Source organism: Heterodontus francisci, chromosome 24, assembly GCF_036365525.1.
Source record: "Heterodontus francisci isolate sHetFra1 chromosome 24, sHetFra1.hap1, whole genome shotgun sequence".
NCBI lineage: Eukaryota > Metazoa > Chordata > Chondrichthyes > Heterodontiformes > Heterodontidae > Heterodontus > Heterodontus francisci.
This window is the reverse complement of record NC_090394.1, coordinates 72960525-72985582: the sequence shown is the minus strand read 5'-3', so window position 1 is coordinate 72985582 and position 25058 is coordinate 72960525.

Genomic DNA, 25058 nt, shown 5'->3' with positions numbered 1-25058 from the left:
AGGTTTGCTAATGCTGTACCTTTGTTTAAAAAGGGAGCGAGGGATAGACTGACTAATTACAGGTCAGTCAGTCTAACCTTGATAGTGGCCAAATTATTGGAATCAATTCTGAGCAACAGGATAAACTGTCACTTAGGAAGGGGCAAATTAATCAAGGGTAGTCAGAATGGAATTGTTAAGGGAAGGTCGTATCTGACTAACTGGATTGAATTTTTTGAACAAGTAACAAAGAAGATTGATGAGGGTCGTGCAGTTGATGTAGTCTACATGGATTTTAGCAAGACTTTTGACAAGGTTCCACATGCTAAACTGGTTAAAAAAACATACCCATGGGATCCAGGGAAATGCAGCAAGGTGGATACAAAATTGGCTCAGTGGCAGGAAACAAAGGGTAATTGTTGACAGTTGTTTTTGCGACTGGAGGGCTGTTTCCAGTGGCATTCCGCAGGGCTCAACTAGGTCCCCTGCTTTTTGTGGTAGATATTAACAAAATTGGATGTAAATGTAGGGGGAATGATGAAGAAATTTGCAGACGACTCAAAAATTGGCTGTGTGGTTGATAGAGGGGAGGGTAGCTGTAGACTGTAGGAAGATGTCAATGGACTGGTCATGTGGGCAGAAAGGTGGTAAATGAAATTTAACCCAGAGAAGTGTGAGCTGATGCATTTGGGGAGGTCGAACAAGGCAAAGGATTACACAATAAATGGGAGGATACTGAGAGGTGTAAAGGAAGTGAGGGACCTTGGAGTGACTGTCCACAGATTCGGGTAGGTAGCAGGACAGGTTGATAAGATGTTTAAGAAGGCATATGGAATCCTTTCCTTTATTAACTGAGGCATAGACTATAAGAGTAGGGAGGTTATGCTGGAACTATTAATTCGGCCACAACCTGAGCACTGTGTGCAGTTCTGGTCACCTCATTTACAGAAAGGATGTAATTGCACTAGAGAGGGTACAGAGGAGATTTACGAGGATGTTGCCAGGACTGGAAAATTGCAGCTATGAGGAAACATTGAACAGGCTGGGGTTGTTCTCCTTAGAATAGAGGAGGCTGAGAGGAGATTTGATTGAGATGTACAAAATTGTGAGGGGCCTGGATAGAGTAGGTGTGAAGGGCCTACTTACCTTAGCAGAGAGGTCAGTGACTAGGGGGCATAGATTTAAAGTGATTGGTAGATGGATTAGAGGGGAGATGAGGAAAAGATTTTTCACACAGAGGGTGGTGGGGGTCTGGAACTCACTGCCTGAAAGGGTGGTAGAGGCAAAAATCCTCATCTCACTGAAAAGGTGCCTGGATGTGCACCTGAAGTGCTGTAACCTGCAGGGCTACGGTCCAAATGCTGGAAAGTGGGATTAGGCTGGTGGCTCTTTTTTTTGGACTGACGCAGACATGAAGGGCCAAGTGCTGTAAACTTTCTCTGGTTCTATGATCAGGGAGGTTGGTGACTCGTACTGTTCTGATGTCAGGTGGTTTATTTTGCCGTAGGCTGTTAGTGAACACTAATTATCTGTTTTATAATGTGTATTTGTGTAGAACTGATGTGTAGTTTCAATGGTGATCCCAGAGAGAAATAAATAACCTCTTGTGTATGGAACAATATTTGATAACGTACTGACTGTGTAAGCGAGTGGGTGAGTCAGTTGCTTACTTTCAGACTAGACCTTCATTCTGAACTGTTCACTCGCTGCTCGTAAGCAATGTTTTAAGATAATTGGCATAAGAACCAAAGGCAAGATGAAGAGGTGATTTTTTTTTTTACGCAGTGAGTTGTGATGATCTGGAATGCGCTGCCTGAAAGGGCGGTGGAAGCAGATTCAATCATAACTTTTGAAAGAGAATTGGATAAATGCTTGAAGGGCAAATAATTTGTAGGGTTACGGGTTAAGAGCATGGGAGTGGGACTAATTGGATAGGTCTTTCAAGCAGTTGGCACAGACACAAAGGGCTGAATGGCCTCCTTCCGTGCTATACAATTCTATGCAGCCCTTTGGTTTCCATTAAATTGTACGCCATGTGAAACATTTCATCCACGTCTTAAACTTTGAATATATTTTTGTTTGTTTAATTTCTCTTTTTCCCATCCAGGTGCCAATGTAGGAGAAGGGCAGATTTTCCCAATTCTAGCATCCAATGTCACAATAATGTGAATCGTCTTAATCTCATTACCCTCATTGCCTTAGCGGGTATAAAACAAAGGTTCACTAGACTGATTCCTGTGAGGAGAGATTGAGTAGACTATGTCTATATTCCCTAGAATTTAGAAGAATGAGAGGCAGTCTCAATGAAACATAAACATTTCTTAAAGGACTTGACAGGGTAGATGCTGAGAGGATGTTTCCCCCGGCTGGGGAGTCTAAAACTATGGGTCACAGTCTCAGAATAAGGGGTCGGCCATTTAGGACAGAGATGCGGAGAAATTTCATCACTCAAAGGGTTGTGAATCTTTGTAATTCTCTACCCCAAAGATGTGTGGATGCTCAATTGTTGAATATATTCAAGACAGAAGTTGATAGATTTATGGGTACTAAAGGAATATGGGGGTACAGCGGGAAAGTGGAATTGATATAGAAGATTGGCCATGATCTTATTGAAGGTGGAGCAGGTTTGAAGGGCTGAATGGCCTACTCCAGCTCCTATTCCTTAAGTTCTTATATCTGTTGCAGGAGTGCCACTGTTGAGGTGCCCAGGCCAAAGCACCACGAGCAATTGAACTCAAGCCAGTCAAGTTAACAGACCTTGGAAAAAACAATTGTAAAATGTTTGAAATCTATGTCGAATGGTGTGCTTTCAATCTGAGTTCATTTTGAGCATAGCATCTTAAGCGACTGTAAAGAGGTAATGGATGGCGATGATAATGGCCTTTTGCCTTCCACCATCATCCCTTTTGTCATTTAATCTCTCCTGCCCTCCTATTACAGACCTTCTCTTTTGTTCTTTCCTTTAATATCCCCCCGCCCGCCCCCATTTCCTGCCTCTGTACTTGTTTAAAAGCTGTTACAGGTCTAACTTTTTCCGGTTCTGTCGAAAGGTCATCGACCTGAATCAGTAACTTGGTTTCTTTCTCCACAGATAGTGCTGAAACCCACTGAGCATTTGCAGCATTTTCTATTCAGGCCTAGTTTTGTGCCTGCTGCGTGACTACACTTCCAAATAAGTCTATGACCCTTAGTTAGTAGGTGGGACTGGAGGCAAACTACAGCTGATGTTGTCTGTCTAGCTGGTGGCTTGGTCTAGGTGTCAGGACTCTTGCTCTATTGTGTTATTGCTGCAGTTTGAGTGGTTGCCCTGATCTTGTGCCTGAAAAGGTGGGTGAATGAATTATGAATATGAAGGTGAGATTTGGAGAAGGTTGGCATTGTGCTATCAAATCAATCCCCTGTGGATTGCACAGATAATTGAAAGGCAGAGATATTCCTGGACGACAGCTAACCTGAAAGATAGAGGTAAAGGTGGAGGCAGAGGGCTCATTATTTTAACCGGTCAGATGTGTTCTGGAGAAGGATCATCTCCTACTGGAAGATGGATAATTGCTCACAGTCTGTATATAGTTTGAGTTGGATCTTCAGTCTGACCCAATTCTTTTTCCCCCGATCTGCCAACAGCACTGTAGAAGGGCAAGGATTGCAAAATGCTTGTATTTGCATCAGGGTTGCTCATTCCCAGGCTTATAGAGATTTGGTTGTCATGGGCTTTTGTGGGTTGATCGCCTACGTTACTTAGCAATGACCCTTACAAAATAGCAATAATCCTTACTGTAAATTATTTCTGATTTTGGATTGTTTTAATTTCTATGAATACTATATTAAACAGTTGTAGGCCATGAGTCGTGCAACCTACAGCTTTTGGCCTTTGTTCGACCCCGATCGCTAAGGCCTTATTCCATTTGTAATTATTTGCTGTTTGTCCAATTCGTGGAGCTGGAGGTTTGGGTAGGGGCTGATTTTTAGCATTGTTGCATTATTGGTAGATACATGTTAAATCAGAACACTAGCATCTGTTAGTATCCATGACTTGAGATATTTGCAACTGAATGGGAACATGATTTGCATATCAAATGCTGTCAGCTGTGGCTCAGTGGGTAACACTCCAGAGATCTGAGCACAGAATCCAGGCTGTCACTCCCAGTGCAGTACTGAGGGAGTGCTGCACTGTTGGGAGTGAGGTGTTAAAACGAGGTGTGGTCTGCCCTCTCAGGTGGATTCGAAAAGGACTACTACTTCGAAGAAGAGCAGGCAGAGGTGTCCCCGGTGTCCAGGCCAATATTTATCACTCAACCAACTTCACTTTAAAGAAAAAAATGATCTGGTCATTATCACATTGCTGTTTGTAGGAGCTTGCTGTGTGCAAATTGGCTGCTGTGTTTCCTACATTACAACAGGGACTACACTTCAAAAGTACTTCATTGACTTTAAAGCATTTTGGGCTATCCTGAGACTGCCAATGGCGCTAGATAAATGCAAAAAAATAATGTCATTTGCACGTACTGGAAGCTACATGTATTAATACACAGGACCCTGTTCTTTGCAGATAAAACAAACATGTACAAACATTGTGCCTGTTTCAGTTAAACAAAATAAGTGACAGCCATTCGCTGGTTCATTCCTCAGGGCAATGCCTTGACCAATCAGAGTCAAGCTGCCTGGTTTAAATTTCAAATAAAGCTTGGCAGTTAACTGTCAGTCACCATAAACTGGTGCATTGTCCATGGCAATGCCTCTACCAATCAGAGTCCACTTGCCAACCTATCAGCACCCTCTTCTCATACAATATCAATTGTTGCTTTCCCTTACATTGGTATTCTTGCGAGTTGTCCTGATGAGTGCAAGACGAAAAGCTTTGACAAAATGTCTCTGTTTTCAGCAATACTCGAGAAAGAAGATTGTTTCAGAACATTCACAATTTCATGAGAGACGGTGAATATAGGAAACTTTTATGATTGCAGTAACCCATAGTAACTGGGCCTATCCATCTGTTCTTAACCCCTGTCACAGACCAGTGTCCTCCCTTCATATTCTAAAATAATATCGCAACAATGATATTTGGGGTTCTAAGAAGCATTATTCCGTGTACGAAAATGTGAAAAAGTTGGAAATAGTTGCAAATTTAAATGACCGCAAACTAATTCCAAGCAAAAGGAACAGTTTGCAGGGCTAAAGGGAAAGAATGGGGGTTATTGGAACTAATAGGATTGCTCTTTCAAAGAGCTAGTACAGGCATGATGGGCTGAATTGCCTCTTTTTGTGCTGTATGAATCTGTGTAAACAACAAACTGGAAAAGCCACCTGCCTGTGAGTGATGGGTTAATAGTCAAATAGCCTAAAAAAAAACTATGCAGGAAATCTTGTCTTCCTGCCAGGTAGTTCGGATCATAGGAGCAGGAACAAAACGAAAGTCTTGCATTTCTATAGCGCCTTTCATGACCAGGATTTCCCAAAATGCTTTACGGCCAATGAAGTTCTTTTGGAGTGCAGTCACTGTTGTAGGAAACCTGGTAGCCAATTTGTACACAGCAAGATCCCACAAATAGCGATGTAATAATGACCAGGTAATCTGTCTTTTGTGTTGTTGATTGAGGGATAAATATTGGCTGGGATACTGGGGTGAACTCCCCTGCTCTCCTTCGAAATAGTGCCATGGGATTGTTTACATCCAATTCAGAGGGTAGACAGAGCCTTGGTTTAAGACGGCACCTCTGACAGTGCAGCATTCCCTCCGTATTGTACCGGAGCGTCAGCCTTGATTGTTGTGCTCAAGTCCTGGAATAGGACTTGAACTCATAACTTTCTGACTCAGGCTTTGCCCCATATCCCTCAATACCTTTGACTAACAAAAAACTATCAATCTTAGTATAAAAAATTAATAGTTGATCATGCATCAATTGCTGTTTGCGAAAGAGAATTCCAAACTTCTACCACCCTCTGTGTGTACAAGTGTTTCCTAATTTGACTCCTGAAAGGTCTGGCTCCAATCTTTAGACTATGTCCCCGAGTCCTGGACACTCCAACAAGTGGAAATAGTTTCTCTCTATCGACCCTATCTGTTCCCCTTAATATCTTAAAAACTTTGATCAAATCACCCATTAACTTTCTAAATTGCAGAGAATACAACCTTAGTTTGTGTAATCTCTCCTTGTAATTTAACCTGGTAATTTATTTAGCCTGCACTGTTGAAACTTCCACAGCCTAATCCTTAAGCGACTCTTTAATTAGCTTGATGCCTGGCATGCTCAATGGAACCGAAGGCTGGATTCGAACGGCAATGAGCAAACATGGCATCGGTGATCGCACTGACTGGGTGACACTCATGCCCTTTGATTCAACAAATAGCACACAGAAAAGAACGGGTTTGTGTTGGTGAGTATAAGCTGCGCATATTTAAACAAAAAAAGTCACGTGCCAGCTCCTTGCAAATATTTGTGTCGTGTCATTTGTTGTTCCAAGGAGTATAATTACTCTGTATTTAATTACATCTGCTTAGAATGTTATGTAGGATGAGTGTATCTCCCATTTATTACTCATAGGTAGTCTGGGAGATGGTGGAAGGGGCGTGCAGTGTCTGATGCTTCTTAGTCAGGTACCTTTATGGCTTTTGTTTTTAATGGCCCAATCCAGACAGTTAAAGTTCCTTCTAAGTCACTGAAACTTTTTAGAGTGCAGCTCTTACTTTTAGATCAGCTATAACCTAACTGAATGATGGAATAGGCTGGAGGGGCTGAATGGCCTCCACCTTGTTAATTGTATATTAAATGAGTATTTAATTGTATTCAGGTGGGCATTAGCTGGGGATTCACCTGCCCTCCTATAAATAGGGGCAGATGAAACTATGGTTGTTGGGTTTGGAGGTGCATATTTGTAATGTGTATCTCTGTAAATAAAAGTCTATAAATGTGTAAAGATTAGACTCCAGTTCTATCCTCCACCGCCTGGTGATCTGGAATAGAACACTCCTGTTCTCATGTTCTTACTACCTGTGAATTTCCAAATCCAGGCCGGTGACTGGCTTTATGATTGTCTTGCTGCTGATAGTGAAGAACGATGCCTGACATGTGACAGGTACATCCTGGATGCAGGAGGTTTTATATGTTTAGCAAAGGACACTTCATGGAGATCATTGCACATTGTCGATTGAGACTCTGTTTTATAAGGTGTGCACTGTGCAAAGTATTATTCTGCTGCTCAGTTGGCATTCCAAACCTCCATTTTCTCAAAGCCTACTTGTTCAGGGGGTTGGTTAGCTTAGTTGGCTAGATGACTAGTGTGCGATACAAGAAGAGGCCAACAGCATGGGTTCGATCCCTGTACTGGCTCTGGCAGTTTATGGAGGTCTTGCCTTGCCCCATGCTTGTGGAGTGGTAACCCTCAAGCTATACATCACCAACTGTCTCTCTCAAATGGGGGAGATTCCTTTAGGATTAGGGTGGTGGCAACAACAACTTGTTCAGTAAACAGAGCTTTGGGTTCAAACAGAGTTTACTGGTGCTTTGGGAGAGTGGGGGGGGGGGGAGCTGTGCAGCTTGTAAAAACACTTCAAGATTCAGGCTGCCAGTCAGTGAATGGCAGTAATTGGCAAAGTCACTGAGAGCGGGCTGTGGGTTGACTGATGTGAGCAATGCATTCCGTCAGGGCAGCAGATGCTTTTGTGCTTCAGGTTAGTGCAGATTGTTGGAGCAGAGATGGTCGGGGGTCGAATTCAATGACTGATGTAGAACTTTACAGCACAGAAATGATCCACCTGGGGCCAGATTCTCCATGAACCACAGCAGAGTGTATTCAAACAGAGAGTCAATTACATTGATGTGGGACTGAAGTCGCATATAGGCCCAGACTGGGGCAAGAATGACAGCTTTCCTGTGTGAAAGAGACATTAGTAAAGCAGTTTGGTTTTTATGCCAACCTGACAACCTCACGGTCGCTTTAACAAATTTCCAAATTTTCATTTCAAATTCTGAAACTACTGTGGTGGGAGTTGCTTAAAAGTTGTTTCTCTCACAGCAGATGCATTTTTTTTCTTTTTGATGCTACATTGCTTGCATTCATCCCTTTGACTCTCTGGAAGGTTTGTGGTCTTTAGCACTGATAATCTTTTCAATCTTTTCCCACAGAAATGTTGCGAGGTTTGTTTCGCTATTAAAGTTGACCCAGAGAACTGGTGCAGAGGTTAAAGCTGAAACATTACAGAAAGGCCATGGGTCAACCACTGCCTTTGACGTTGGTTTTGCAGTAGAACAGTTTGAGGCCTGTCAGAACAGGCTTACTGAATACCTGGACAAGCAGTCTCAGTGTCAGCCATGACTCAGTGGGTAGAGCTCTTACTGTTGAGTAGGTTCAAGTCCCACTCCAGAGACTTGAGCACAAAATCCAGTACCGAGGGAGTGCTGCACTGTCGGAGGTGCCATCTTTTGGATGAGATGTTAAACTGAGGCTTCGAGGGTGGATGCAAAAGATTCCATGGCAATAGTTTGAAGAAGAGCAGAGGTTTCTCCCTGGTGCCCTGGCCAACATTTATCCCTCAATCAACATCACAAGAACAGATTATCTGGTCATTATCACATTGTTGTTTGTGGGAGCTTGCTGTGTGCAAATTGGCTGCTGCGTTTCCTGTAACTTCAAAAAGTACTACATTGGCTGTAAAGTGCTTTGGGATGTTTTGAATTGTGAAAGGTGCTGTGTAAATGTAAGTCTATCTTTCCCTTTAGTGCTCAGGGCAGTCCACACATTGGGTTGTATTTAATGGAAGCAACAGGGGTCTCACCCACTAGCTGAAGAGCTGGTGAGTGTCCTGCACTGACTCTTTTTGGGAAGGCCTGCTGCGTTTCGTGTCAATCAGGCACTTAACTAGGCAGCAGTGGGCCTTCCCCGAGACTAAGGAGCCCAGCTACAGAAGTCCCGCCCATTGAGAGCTGCCAGCCAATCAGAGGTCAGCAGCTCTTTCACTGAGCAACGCCACTGAGGAGGCAGCGGTTGCTGCCGGTAATGCGCCCACCCGAGGCCCAGGATCATTGATGGTCCCAGGTCACGGGTGAATGATGGCAGGAGGGGTTTCATGGGGTGGGGGTACATGGGGGAGGGGGCTGTAAGGGGGTCAGCAGCAAGGGCAGGGGGTTAGCTTTCAATAGCACCCCCCCTTCCTGATGCCAGGTCCCTTGATCAGACACTAAGTGACTTTGAACAAGGGATTTGCCCGCCACCCACTCCACCACCAGCCCCCATGCCCTCCCCCCCCCCCCCCAGGAGCCAGCAAGCCACCCGCACAGGTTTGCTTGTCATGCTCTCGTATGGCAATAGGCCCGCCCGCAGCTGGGTTCATACCAGCGGGGGCAGGAAGAGGCCCTTAATTGGGCATTACTTTCCCACAAGGGCCTCAATTGGTAGTGGGGTGGGATGGTCGTCTAAGGGCCTTCCTGCCATGAACTTAATTGGGGTGGAGGTGGGAAGGTGGTGGGGTCCATACCGGCCACCATCTCTCCCAATTAAATGCTCTCCCCGCCGTCAAACTCACCAAGGGGGAGAGCATAAAATACTGCCCATTGATTGGGAATTTACACTTTTTTTGACACTGTCGAACAGTGAGTGACTGGACTAACACACTTGGGCACTTTACCAGAGTGTAGCTGGAGCCCAAAAGATACGAAAATCTTTCAGGAGAGGAGTTGAGGTAAATTGAACAACAACAATAACAACTAGCATTTGTATAGCACCTATAACATCATAATACGTTCCAAGGCGCTTCACAAGAGCATTAAAAAACAAAAATGGACACCAAGCCACATAAGCAGATATTAGCTCAAATGACTAAAAGCTTGGTCAAAGAGGTAGGTTTTAAGGGGCATCTTAAAGGAGGATAGTGAGGTAGAGAGGTGGAAAGATCAAGGGAGGGTATTCCAGAGCTTGAGGCCCAGGCAACTGAAGGCGCAGCCACCAACGGTGGAGCGATTAAAATCAGGGATGCACAAAAGGCCAGAATTAGAGGAGTGCAGATACCATGGAGGGTTGTGGGGCTGGAGGAGATTACAGAGATAGGGAAGGGCGAGGACATGGAGGGATTTGAAAACAAGGATGAGAATTTTAAAATCAAAATATTGCTTAACCGGGAGCCAATATAGATCAGGGAGTACAGGGGTGATAGGGAAACAGTGTTAGTTAAAACACAAGCAGCTGAGTTTTGGAAGATGGAGAGAATCTCGGTGTTTTGCACATAGCCATCTGCCCTGAGCCAGCTATCGTGCAGCAGTGAGAAAGGCCTGTAGTTTGGGTGGAAGTGGGAGAGAGGAAAGAGAGAGAATCTGATAATCTGCATTAGAAAGTGACTCCCAAATTAATAAAATAGAAAACTTAAAAAAATAGTTTCTACGCTGTGCGCTTGTGCAGAAACAGAATGCATTAAATTCACACTTTCAGATTAAATTCATGGCCAGTGCTTTATGAATAATGGATCTTGTGAGATGATTTCCATTTTTTATATGCTCATTTGTGCAAGAAATGTATGAAATTGGAACTTGCAGCGATAGCTAGCACTCTGAGACTGACATACAAATGCTGCTTTACAATGTTCCTTCACCATAGCTCCAGTGGTTCCATCCCCCAAAATAAGCTGTTGAATTTCAATCAGTATTGAACTTAGCCTGTCATAGAATCACATAATGATACAGCACTGAAAGAGGCCATTCAGCCCCTTGTGCCTGTGCGGGGTCCTTGGTAGCGCTATCCAATTAATCCCACTCCCCTGCTCTTTCCCTGTAGCCCGGTGAATTTTTCTCTTCAAGTATTAATCTGATTTTCTTTTGAAAGTTACTATTGAATCTACTTCCACCACTGTTTCAGGCAGTGCATTCCAGATCACAACAACTCACTGTGTAAAAACATGTTTCGTCATCTGTCGTCCTCAGAACTCCTTCCTCTGTGAATTTGTGGTCAGCAGTTAGTTGTGCCTTCACTCGAATGGCATGCTGCATTAGGAATATATGCACTGGAGGCTATTCAGTCCCTTGAACCTGTTCCCCCATTCCATTAGATCATAGCTGATCAATACCTTAACTCCATCTACCTGCTTTGGTTCCGTATCCCTTGCCTAGTAGAAATCTATCAACATTAGTTTGAAATTTTCAATAGACCCCTCCCATAGCTTCAACAAATTTTTGGGGGAGAGAGTTTTAATTTTCCATTTTGGACAAGTTCTGGATAACTGAAATTCTTTATTAAAAAAAACAAGTTGGCAATGGGCTTTTTTGCTCGTGTTTTTGCTTGTTAATAAATGAGGGATTTCTGTGTTGGGAATTCAACCATAAAGACAGAAAGGAAGGGGGAATGAGAAAAAGATATTTAGCCCAGAGCAAGCTCATTAACCACCAGTAAATTTGACTGATCCTTTCATCTCACTACAGTCCCATTTTTACTTGCCAGGGCTGCAGAAGTGACTTTACAACTCTGGCCTTGGGATATTGATAGGGAGGGCAATCTCACATGACTTAAGTTCTCATCCCTGTTTTCAAATCCCTCTCTGTCTCTGTAATTCCTCCAGCCTTACAACCTTCCGAGACCTCTGCACTCCTCCTATTCTGGCCTCTTTAGCATCCCTGATTTTCATCGCTCCACCATTGGCGGCCGTGCCTTCAGCTGCCTGAACCCCAAACTCAGGAATTCGCTCCCTCTCCCCTCTCTCTCCCCTCCTTTAAGACGAACCTTAAAACTAACCTCTTTGGCCAACCTTTTGATCAACTGTCCTAATATCTCCTTATGTGACATGGTGTCAAATTTTGTTTGATAACACTCCTGTGAAGTGCCTTTGGGACATTTTACTATGTTAGGGATGCTAGATAAATGCAAGGTGTTGTTGGCAATCTCAGGGCAGTAATTCAATTGGGTTCACCTTATTTATGAAGGCCACCTGTGAGTCTGACTGTATAGTCAGAGGGGAAGTGTCCTTACAGGCATGCACATCTCCACTTCCCTGCCTGTCACTTTCCTGTCAAATAAAGTGGATGGGAAGCAAAGTGGAAGGCTGACAAGGCAGAGAGGTGTGAAAGAAACATCCATTGAGTGTGGAAAGCCTGACTATCCTCTGGCATTCTACGCATGCCAGTTTGGGAAAATGAAAGCGTTCTTTCCTCTGTGAGGAAGGGGATGGTCCATCGTTGCTAAGGCGACCTTATCCTAACTCAAAGTCAGTGTGCAGTTTCCAGCACTGATATATTGAGATATTTCAATAAGCTCGCTTCTGGTTAGAGAGTTCCTGGGAGCAGTACACAATTGGCTAAATTAACGGCAGTAAATTTAATGAAGTCAGTGGTTCTCAAAATGTTTTTGGTTGAAGGACCCCTTTTCAAATGGATTAGTAATCATGATCCCCCCCCCCCCCCCATTCTAAATTATAACACTATATCAACAGAAATATTTTATAGACACAGTAGTTGGTAAATTTAATGACCTATCTGCACTATGCTTGCTGACACTTTGAACCAGCTTCAGTGAATTGTGTTCCAGTGCTCAACACAAAACCAGCAGAAATCAGGAGACATCTGGATGGTTATTTACACTGTAAGGCTTCATGCTGCTCTCTGCGCTCCTCCATACACATTTCACCCCTCATAAATAGCGGCAACACGCTGTTCCCACCTCACACCAAGTCCACCTCCAGTCTCTGGTTACTCTAGACCACTTCCTGTTTACTTCATGAAAGGTCTATAGATAAAAGCAGATCAATGGATTTCTTTGATACACCCTCTCTTCTCAGTCTCCGAATCCTACTCTTCAGATTACTTCTCAGATCCCCTGGAATGTCTCTATGGACCCCCAGGGGTCTGCGAACCTCAGTTTGAGAAAGCTGGATTAACCAACGCAATGGTTCACCAAGCATTGTAGGGTTCCATCAGGGAGATGTGTCATGCCGCATCTGAAACCAATCAGATAGAAATTGGACAATAAAACGGATTCTTGCCCAAGGAAGGGACTTTTCTCTTCTCCTTATTGTACCTCACAGACATAGCAATGATAAGGAGGTCCACAATTCATCTTTTATTGCTATAACTTCAGGAGTAATACACCACATTCCATTACGCTATGACTGTACCCATCATCATTTAAGATAGTCAAGGTTGTTGGCAGACTGCAGGGGTTAGGGATGGGGTAGGGCTTACATTTCATACTATATCTTACTTCTAGACTGATACACTGGGCTCCACCACACCATCCGCCCAACCCTTCCTGATGGTTAAGTTGATAAGTGTTCTGGCCAGAGTCGCACTGGGCCATATGAGATCAATGGCCTTCTGCACTATCCCAGTTGACGGATCTCAGCTTCATCAGAGCTGATCTCATTGCCAGGTTGCAGATAAAAACAAAAAAAGCCCCAGTTCATGATCCTGGACTGTTCTGGGATGACTCCTGGTTCCACCTACCCACCTTGGTTCTGTAATCCTTAATAACCCTTACATAAGACCCGAAGAACTGGGAACTGGAGGAGGCCATTCGGCCCTTCGAGCCTGCTCTGCCATTCAACAAGATCATGGCTGATCTACCTCAATTATACCCTCCCGCTCGATCCCCATATTCCTTGATTCTTTTAGTGCCCAAAAATCTATCCACTTCTGTCTTGAATATACTCAACGACTGAGCCTCCACCACTCTCTGAGGTAGAGAATTCCAAAGATTTACAACCCTTTGAGTGAAGAAATTTCTCCTCGTCTCAGTCCTAAATGGCCGTCTCCTTATCTGAGACTGTGACCCCGTGTTCTAGATTCCCCAGCCAGGGGAAACATTTTTTCAGCATCTAACGAAAATCTATCTGTCTCAATCTTGAAATTTTCAATTGACCCTCAGCCTCAACAGCTTTTTTGGGGGGGGGGGACGAGGGAAGGGATTTCCACATTTTCACTACCTTTTGCGTGAAGAGGTGTTTCCGCACAGTTTCCGTGCAGTTTCTGCACAGTGGCGCAGTGGTTAGCACCGCAGCCTCACAGCTCCAGCGACCCGGGTTCAATTCTGGGTACTGCCTGTGTGGAGTTTGCAAGTTCTCCCTGTGTCTGCGTGGGTTTCCTCCGGGTGCTCCGGTTTCCTCCCACAGCCAAAAGACTTGCAGGTTGATAGGTAAATTGGCCATTAGCTATTGCCCCTAGTATAGGTAGGTGGTAGGGAAATATAGGGACAGGTGGGGATGTGGTAGGAATATGGAATTAGTGTAGGATTAGTATAAATGGGTGGTTGATGGTTGGCACAGACTCGGTGGGCCGAAGGGCCTGTTTCAGTGCTGTATCTCTAAACTAAACTAAACTAAACATCACCCCTGAATGGCCTAGTTCTAATTTGAAGGTTATACCCCCTTGTTCTGGACTCCCCCACTGCTCCCACCAGCCCCGTCACGTAGCTGAAGTAAAGCCATGCTGAATTTGCTGTGGTTTCCCCTGCAGTGTCGGATAACCGCATTCATTTCCTGTGTTCTATTCAACCCACCTCATTATTTGAACTAAAAGAGGCTTCAGTGAGAGAGCAAAGCCCCTACGGTCTACAATTTTAATTGTTCACATTTGAACGCACTTGATATCAACAATCTCTCCCGCACAGTGTTGGCAATGACATTAATTTGGAATGTCTTTTCATAATTAATTTAATGATACAGTCCAGCCTCCTTCCCCTAATTCAGCCAGGCCTCGGGCCTTGTTCTATATATGTAATGCGAGCGATAGCTGCTCATCCATTGTAAATCAGTGCCGCACAATACTCATGCGGTGTGTTCAATGTGACAATTAAAAACTTAATTAGTGAGGCAAATCTGCTACAACCCCAAGCATGAAAGGTGAGGGGAAAAAAATTATATATTCCCTCCCCTCCCACAACAAACACAATATCTATGTCATAATGAAACCAAAAATAGCTTGGGGCTGAACAGCCAATATTTATTTGCATAACTCTTCATAATTTAATTAGTTTACAATAAAGCTACCTTTGATTGTGTAGGACGTGATTCAGAATTGCTTCATGACTGTTGTGCTAACTCAGGATGAACATTTGTAACAGTTGATCTCAATATTAATGTCATTGAAGCACTTGCATATGTTCTAATGTGCCATGGTAGGCTTCCCTTTAAAGTAGAGAAAATACCAGGCTGTGTGGATCTCCCTACAGTGAGCCGCCCCATCACAAACAGCACCTCTCCTTGCCACAGAAGGAAGAAGAGGCTGATAGGATAGGAGAGGCAGGATTACATTCCCATACCCTCCAGGTGCCAAACAGATAATGGCGCAACCCACTCTAAAGCCAACCCTTATCCCCTGTGGACACCTGACCAGTTCTCAGAACTAAGAGGCCAAATGAGCTGAGAGGAGCTAAGGGATCTGGGAGTACAAATACACAAATCACTAATAGTATTGACGCAGATTAATAAGGCCATAAAAAGGGGGGTTCATTTCTAGAGGGATGGAATTGAAAAGTAGAGAAGTTATGCTAAACTTGTATCGAACCTTGGTTAGATCACACCTGGAGTACTGTATACAATTCTGGTCATCATATTATATGGAAAGAATATGGAGGCACTGGAGAGGGTGTAAGAAAATTTTGCTAGGTTGCTATGTGGGGAAGAGCAAAACTAGAGGGCACCAATATAAGATAGTCAGCAAGAAATCAAATAGGAATTCAGAAAAAAATTATTTTACCCAGAGAGTGGTGAAAATGTGGAACTTGCTACCACAGGGAGTGGTTGATGCGAATTGTACAGATGCATTTCAGTGGAGACTAGATAAACACATGAGGGAGAAAGGAATAGAAGGATATGTTGATAGAGTTAGGTGAGGAAAGGTGGGAGGAGACTGAAGTGGAGCATAAATGGTGGGGGCTGAATGGCCTTTTTCTGTGCTGCATATCCTATTTAATTTGATGTAGTTATCTTCACCCCATGGCAATTGCTAGCCAAATGCCCTGATCTTGAAGCCTGTGATGCTACTAGCAAATGTTATCATACTAACAGATATTTTGATCCAAGCATTGCTGTGGCAAGGCAAAATTAACCTTTACAAGTGTGGGGGTTCATTCCTCCAACTTTTAAATATTGAGACTTAAAAAAATTAATTAACTTTTAGAACTTTTTCTTTTTCTGTTTTCTCTCTCTTTCTCTCTTAATCTATTCTTTCATTGTCCTCATTTTATTTGGCTTGCTGTTCCTAATTTGACATTGTATTCATGCAGTTGAACACTTCTCGCTGCAGAACTTGCACTGTTAATTTCACAGTCCTTCAATCTGATTGATTAGGGAGATGCACAGTTGCTTGCGCTGTCCATAATCACTGTCCAGTATTAGGGATGAGCGAGTTCAGTTATGTGACGAGACCAGCGATGTTGGGGTTGCTCTCCTTACATGATGGAGGCCATCTGGCCCATCATACCTGTGCTGGCTCTTTGAAAGAGCTATCCAATTAGTCCCACTCCCCTCACTCTTTCCCCATAGACTTGCAAACGTTTTCCTTTTCAAGTATTTATCCAATTCCCTTTTGAAAATTACTGTTGAATCTGCTTTCACCACCCTTTCAGGCCGGGTTGGGGTTAGCTTAGATTAAGAAGCAATATTACCCGTGGGACATTTTTGCAGTTTCTGTTATTTCCATGTGGCTCTGTTTCAGGCACAAGGAGTTATGGTTGCAATAGGCCTGAAATTCCATGATTCTGCTATTGGTGCGAATGAGGAATGTTGGAGTGATGTCGTAATATTCTGATGTTGCAGGGAGGGAGCTCAGCAAATACCCACCGAAGAACCTCCTTGGTGCAGTCGTCTGCTCTCGTGCCTCAAAGTGTGTCTCTTCAGCAAGGTAACTGCTCCCTTCTGGGATGGATTACTTTCCTGTCGGAAAGGCCTGGGGCCTCCTCAAGGGCCCTCAGCAGGATTGGTGCAGGCGGCGTGAGGTTCCCTGAATCCTTAAGAAGGTCAGACTGGGTAGAACTCCCCCACTTGTGGCCCCTCCTTCCAATCGGAATTTAAAAACTAATCAACATGGAACCCTGGTGTAAAAAGATTTCTCTGACCATGTTTCTTCATTAGTTCTAGAAAATGGGGAGAAAAAGGCAGATTGACTAATAGTCAAGAATCATTTAATTGGGTAATAACGAGTCTCTTTACTTTCTGATTGGTGTAGGAAGGCAGGGTGTTGTGAGGATGGATGTGTGTGGTGACCAATGGCAGGGGTGTGTTTGAGTGTGGGGGGTGGGGGAGGGGCAGGGTATTTGTAAAGGGGAGATCATGTGATGCCACCTCCAGGAATATGTCCAACCGGAGCTGGCAACCCAGCTCTGTCTGTCAATCCTGCTTTCTCCCTTGTGAGGAGCCTGGAGACATTCTTTTACATTAGAAGTGCTGTGTAAATGTACATTTTTAAGTTATTCACCAGCTTGTGTCTAGTAGATTGAGCAAATGATCAGCCATGCATCACAAGAGCTATTATCTGGTCCCTAGATGAGCTCAGCCTTCACTTGCATACAAGGCTAGAATTAACAAGGGAAAACCTGCTCCTTGGCTCCCAGCCTCCAACCATCTGCTACTTGGTAGAAGATGCTGATTGTAATTATTTCAACTTAGCTGCTTGCTAAAGAATGGAAAAAATAGTCTTGTTGCATCATCACGAGCAGACAAAACAGGCAAGCGGATGGCTTGTAATTAGGAACGACATTTGCTTAATATCAAAAACTGAGGCTTCAACGTGAAGGGCTGTTGATGAGCCTATTCTGACATCTCAACAGCCAATATATAAGAAATAGGAATTAATTAATATGCCATTGCAATAATAGCACATTCCTTTTAAACCTATTTAGATTTAGTCACGGGACGAAACACTTCAGATTGGGAAGTCAAACAATGTGCCTACATTCAATCAGTTTTCTTACAACATGCTCTTGTACATGGATCACCTTGCTTGCAAAGATCCAAGTGCTGTTATTAATATAGTGTAATTAAATCCTTCCAGCTCAACACATGAGCAAGGCACAGACTTTGTAAGAGGGAATGATGGCTCATCACTAGTTTCTCCATCTACTATCGTCCCACCTTCTCTCCACCATCCAGTTCTTCCCTCATTACAGCAACAACAATTTATCATAGTGAGACATTCCAATGTGCTTCACAAGAACGTTATCAAACAAAATTTGACACCGAGCCAAATAAGGAGACTTTGGGACAGGTGATCAAAAGCTTGATTAAAGAGGAAGGTTTTAAGGAGAGTCTTAACAAAGGAGACAGAGGCAGAGAAGCAGGGAGGTTTAGGGAAGGAATTCCAGAGAACTGGTATTATCTTCCAAGACTTGTGGTTGAGGCAGTAACTAAGTCAGCATTCGAGATTAGGTTGGAGAGATGGGTGAAGGAAAAGGGACTGGAGGGATATGGGAACAGGAAGGGTGAATGCAATTGTGCATTATTGCAGATGTTTGCATCGTTGCTTAATACAAATTGTAAGCCTATATGTTAACAGATTAATTTGATCACATGTATATCCTAATTCACACCCAGCCCCATTCTCCCCTGTCCTTACTGGCCTGCATTGGCTCCCAGTCCAGCAATGCCCTGATATTAAAATCCTCATTCTTGTTTTCATCTTCCTATGGCCTCGCCTGCCCACTATCTCTGTAATCTCCTCCAGCCCCACAACCCTCCAAGATCTCTGTGCTCTTCCAATTCTGACCTCTGGCCCATCCTCAAAGCTCCACCATTGGTGGCCATGCCTTCAGCTGCCTAGGCCGTAAGCTCTGGAATTCCCTCCCTAAACCTCTCCACCTCTCTCTCTCCTCCTTTAAGACCCTCCTTAAAACCTACCTCTTTGTCCAAGCTTTCGGTCACCTGCCCTACAATCTCCTTATGTGGCTTGGCTCCTGTGAAGCACCTTGGATCATTTTACCACATTAACAGAGCTTTATAAATACGAGTTGTTGTTTGTTTTGAACCTCTGCAATAGAAGCTTGTTCTGAATGGCAGCTTTTAAATATATGCTCTTTGAAGGGAAGTGAGTGGTGCAATGGGTTAGAACATTGTACTTCTACCTATGGGAGTTGAATTTGAATCCTGCCCGGGCAGAAAGGATGATGGTTTTTTTTCTTATCTGTGATGGAGTTTAATGGTCTTCTGTGAGATGACTGTGGACTGTCTCAATCCATTACTCACCACCCATTAGCCCACAGCACATGACTGACTTCAATTCCACACCTATTGACCCCAAGAGCTCTATTCTTAAAGTGCTTGGTGCTGCTAAATTATGTTCCTTCTTCCCCCTACCTCCCCACCCCCCCAACCCTGCTGTTTTGTATTTAGCCAGCAATTTGCACTCACTCCGAATTCTGCTGCCTTCCTCATCATCAGCCTCCGGGCCTGGGTCAGCAGACAGCTCACTCAGAGCCCAAAACACACTAGGACTGGCGGCTTTCAAAGCTTTGTGGCTCTGTGAGTAGTTTCTCTCTCTCGCTCTGTCATAACTCCTCCTTGAATTGCCTTCCCTCACAAGCTCTAAACTGGCTGTGGCAATGAACAGGAACGTGACAAGCTCAATTCACCTTGCTGTCAGCTGTGGTTCAGTGGGTAGCATGATCTTTGAGTCAGGTGGATGCAACATCAAGTCCTACTCCAGTGACTTGAGTATAAAAATCTAGGTTGATCCATCCAGTGGCTATACTGAGGGAGTACTACACCAGCAAAGATGAAGTCTTTAGATAAGATGTTAAACCAAGGTGGATGCAAAAGACCCCACTACACTATCTCAAAGAAGAGCAGGGGAGTTTTCCCAGTGTCCTGGCCAAGATTTATTCCTCAATCAACATCACAAAAATAGATTATCTGTTCATTATCACATTGCTGTTTGTGGGAGCATGTTGTGTGCAAATTGGCTGCTGCATTTCCTACATTACAACACTGATTACACTTCAAAAGTACTTCATTGGCTGTAAAGTACTTTGAGACAGCCAGTGGTGATGAAAGGTGCTATATAAATGCAAGTCTTTTTTTTTTGGATCTCAAGTGGGTGGGGGACACAATTTAAAGATTAGAATGGAGGCCAGGTAGCACTTCATTTCACAAAGGGCTAACAGACTTGTGGAATAAGTTATGAGGAAAGGATATCGAAGCAGAAAGTAAAAATAGTCCTGAAATGACTCGAGGTATTTTCAGGGAGAGAATAGATTGAGGGAAATGGTGAGAAGGCAGGGAGTAAAGGGTTAAGATCTATCAGAAAGGGCCTGACCTTTCCCTTTCCTGTTCCATATCGCTCTCATTTTTAGCTGGATACTTTTTTATCCAGTCACTAAGTGAGTGAAAATGTTAATGCAAGATCGAAACCAATAGGAAACCAATGCCATGGTGACATTTTATAGTGAAGGCAATCAAGGACAGGATTGCCATCCCCCAGGATTGGTCTAGAGTCTTCAGGAATTAAAGATTGATCTCCAGGACACTGCTGGGAGCAACACCCAGGAGGTGGCTTTAAAAAGAAATTACGTGTGCTTTTGTTTACATTTTCTTTGACCATTTTTATGGAGATTGGAGATTAGAAAGAAAAGGCTGTTCAACTGAGGATTAAGAATCATCCAATCAGGTAACAAAGAGTTTGTTCCTTTTTCAATTGGCTGGGGAAGGCAGTGTGGTGCAAGGTTGGATAACCAATGGTGGGAGTTGGAGACAAGAGGTCATGTGATGAGACCTCAAGGAATATATCCAGTCAGACTTGGCAACCCTAACAGAGGAGGTAAAAATACCTGAGTGGGACTTCAACTTATGAACCAACAAATTCAGAGCACACACATGCTACCAACTGAACCACTTGTGCTATTGTTGACCAGCCTATCAGTAGTGTTATGAAAGTGATTTTGTTTTTGTTAAAAATTTTTTTTGAGCAAATCATAGTCAAACTGCAGAAATGTTGGACCAGTTTTTTTTCAAGAGGGTCATCAAGAGGATACTGAAAGAACTGGTTTGGCAACAACGTTTACTGGTTGTCATATGACTTGTTAAAACTAGAACAGAAACCCTGGTAACTAGGGAAGATGTGGGGAGCGAAGTGACAATCGTGCGTCCCTTGATAGGACAAGCTCAGGAGCAGCAGCTCACCTGAGAGTGCAGCAAACTCGCAAGCTTTTGGTTGTAGTGTCAGTGTTTACCTGCTGGAAAGAGATGAAGTTAGTGCCTGCTGCTGAAGAGGTGTCACGGAGGAAGAGACAAGATTCTTGCTGAAAGTTTAATGAGTCAAGCCTACAGAAAGAGAAAAGAATTCAAGGAAGGAGAGAAGACCACAACCCAGCTCAGCTTTCTAGCATCTCTCTAAAAGACCCTGAGAAGTCCACTGAGTCAACTCATTTCATCTCTTGCCTTTGAAGAAAAGCCTACTAAATTAATTCTCAACGTTGCCTGAAAAGAGCTGTTCTAAAAGATCCCAGGGACCCGTCTACATGTACTTAGAGGCTAAACTGTATGCCAGTTTTGGAACACAACATATATCATCTGCTGTTTTCTTCAAGAATGAGAAAGCATTCAGCCCAAGTGTTTTTTTTTGTCTGTAACAGCTCTGAACAAAAATCTCTCTCCATTTTTCCAGTTAGCTGGTGTATGTATGTGTGTGAGAGTGAGGGGCTAAGGTAAAAAGGGAACTTTAAAATTTCAATCTGTGTGGTTTATGCTTTACTTCATTACTGGTAAAGACTTGTTTTATAATAAACTGATAATTTTGCTGTTTATTAAAGAAACCCGGTTAGTGTGTTTTGTTCTGGGAAAAGTAGAGTGCATGATTGACCATATTGGTAAGTGGGAAAAAGTGTAGAGAAGTGGAGCTAGAATAAACAGTGCATTCCTCCTGCCTCAGTCGTGACAATAGCCAGTTCCCCAGCTCATGTAATACGTCTAGACACACAAAGAGGAAAATCTGTTTGGGTTTGTATAAATATGGCAAGACAGATTTGCTTTTATATAGGAAATGTTTTTAAATATCTTACATCTCAGATCCAATGGTGTTTTTTTTGACTGTGCACATCACTGTGAGAAGGATGTCTATCAAAATACCAAATGGACACCTTTGCCACAGCTGCTAAGTGTGATGAGTTTAAATTCTGCTTCTCAAACATGAGTTTTTAATGAGGTATACTTTCCAACCTGTGTCTGCCTAGCAGAAACACTTAATGCCCTCCTACTGAATTTCTCTCTGCACTTGGTTTAAACTCTAGCAATAAAACTGTTTCTTTTAAGCTTGCTAACACTGGAGTTAAAGAGGACTTTGGATCAACTATGGTGAACATTTGTATGGGGAGGACACGATTTGAAAATATACCACAACGTTTAGCAGTGTCAGGATGGCCTCATATGAAAATAATAACTTAGGTTGATGCACAGAATTTGAGAATTTCATAAATAGGCTGGGGCGTGGCTCTCCCTGATTTAGTTTGAAATTGAGAAATGAATTTTTGATTGCCTTGCAATATTTAATTTCGCTGTGCAATCTATCTCCCGAGATCACTGTTCCTATATCAGCGCATGGATCCTAAAGTCATTAATTGTATAATAGTAAACTGGTGACATTTACTGCTGTAGATTTGAAGTTATTAAAAGATTGTAACCGTGCATCACTGGGCACATTGAGTTTCCTGTAACTGGTAGAATGCTGCAGCTCGCTATTAACTCAAGTATCTCAAGCTGCCGAGATGTGAAGGATGTTTGGAACTCTGTTTTGCTGTCTTATTCCACTGATATTTGATAGTAATAATATTACGTTTTCATTTATTGGTCCTATTCTTATGGCTGAACCTTATCATTTATAAAGCGTTGATAATGTGGAATCAATTTTAACCATCTTTGATATGAACTATGATTTCTCAAGCTATTTATTTCAGTTCACCTTTAGTCAATGACCTAAATGCCAAAATATAGCCCATTGAATTAAGCCTATATAGAATAGAATGTTGGCTACTAGATCTGCTTAACTTAGTTTCACAAATAAAGCTACAAAGTTTTCAATCACACATTTTTCAGGCTTTCTTCTGATTGGATGAAAACTGTTAATGCTTTCTTTCTCAAAATAAAAAAAAAATTGCATTTCAATAGCGCCTTTCAGGATGTCAGAACTTCCCAAAGTGCTTCTCACCCAATGAAGTGCTTTTTGAAGTGTGGTCACTGTTGCAAAGTTGGAAACATGGCAGCCAATTTGTGCACAGCAAGCTCCCAAAAAACAGTGGTATGATAATGACCAAATCATCTGTTTTTTTGGTGATGTTGGATGAGTGATAAATATTGGACAGGACACTCGGGAGAACGGCCTTACTCCTCTTTAAAATAGTGCTGTGGGTTCTTTTACACCTGGCAGACTTCATCTGAAAGGCAGCATCGCCAACAATACAGCACTCCTTCAGTACTGCATTGGAGAGTCGGCCTTGATTTTTTCTGCTTGAGTCTGTAGAGTGGGGCTTGAACCCACAATCTTCTGATGCAGGGGTGACTTGTATTTGTAAATCTTGGCCTTGAAACTCAGACAAGACCTTAATACTGAGCTTTTGGCCAACATGCCTATTTAATCTCTACCTGGAGCTTCATTTTGGCAGTTCCACTAAAGCAGATACATTCACTTGTTCTGGAGGGATTTCATCTGTTATGTAAGAGAGGATCCTGGGAACAGTGCTGTTTGGAAGGTTTGTTATAATGTGATATTTCTTTGTAGCTTTAATTTAAAGATCTGTTCTTTGCTAGAACTGTGGCACTCCTCATTCCTCAATTGTTATCAGGTTTCTAGCTTTATGAATTATTCCTCTGTTTTTGAGGAAATTTAGGTAAGGTACACATTGCATCAGTAATTCAACTCCTTTTTCTCTCAGATACTGCAGCTCTGTCTCATGCAACAAGCAGCCCGGGGTAGCTTTTTGCATAGAAAGGGGAGTCAGAGTTGTATCAAATGTCAGTAAGAGATGTTTTCGAAACTTGTGTTCTTTTTTTTAGTCAATGCACTCTCTAAAGCCTCCCTTGTACAATCTCCCAGCCTCATGTGAATGCGCCCCTGTTTTTCTGCAATTAACATTGAAAGTAGCTCCAATATCTACTCAATACTGATTCGGTTCAGTGAAGTGTTTGATTAAGGAAGGCAGGAAACTGGAGCTCAACATCTGTGAGAATTCAGAGATGGTGCCACAAACATTTTAATGGTATCCTTACCTGGCCTTCATGTGACAGAGGATGAGTCAAGAGGCCCAATATTCTCCCCTCCTGTTAACCGCTCCCTAATATATTTTTCAGTATGTTCCTTTATTGTGCGGAATCAAAAACGTCAGTTGCATAAAAGTAAAGCTAATGGAATGTACTCAAGCCACATACCATGTCACATCACTCCTTACTTTCCTCAGGTAGTGTACTGCTTAATGCATTTGACTCAAGTTCCTTTCGGGCTATTTTAATGTTACCATTATTAACTGGGTTTATAGGTACAATGGCATTAAACAACAGCAAAAAAAAGACCTTTCATTTCTATAGCGCCTTTCATGACCTCAGGACATCCCAAAGCACTTTACAGCTAATGAAGTACTTATTGTAATGTAGGAAACATGGCAACCAATTAGTGCACAGACAGCAATGTGACAAGAACCAGATAGTCTATTTTCGGGATGTTGGTCGCGGGTTAAATATTGGTCTAGAACTCCTCTGCTCTTCTTCAAAGAGTGCCCTGGGGATTTTTACATCCACCTGAGAGGGCAGAAGGAGCCTCACTTTAACACCGGAAACAACAGTGCAGCACTCCCTCAGTACTGCATGGAATGTCAGCCTAGATTTTTATGCTTAAGTCTCTGGAGGGGGAGCTCGAATCCATGACCTAAAAATCAAAACGTAAACCATTGATTTGTGGAGCATTTTTGGGACACCCCATGGATGCGAAAGGCTCTATATAAATGCAAGTTCTATCCTACAGTCCTTCAGCTTGCTCTTCAAATGCTGGATGGGCTGCTTTCTCTTGCTGAATGCACAATGGAGGAAACAGCATAAAATGCCAGTTCCATGTGTCTCTGACCTCCACTGACATTGGAACAGCAAGTTTCCCATGCCGAAGTATTGAATTCCACTGCTATAGAAGAATGGAATTGAT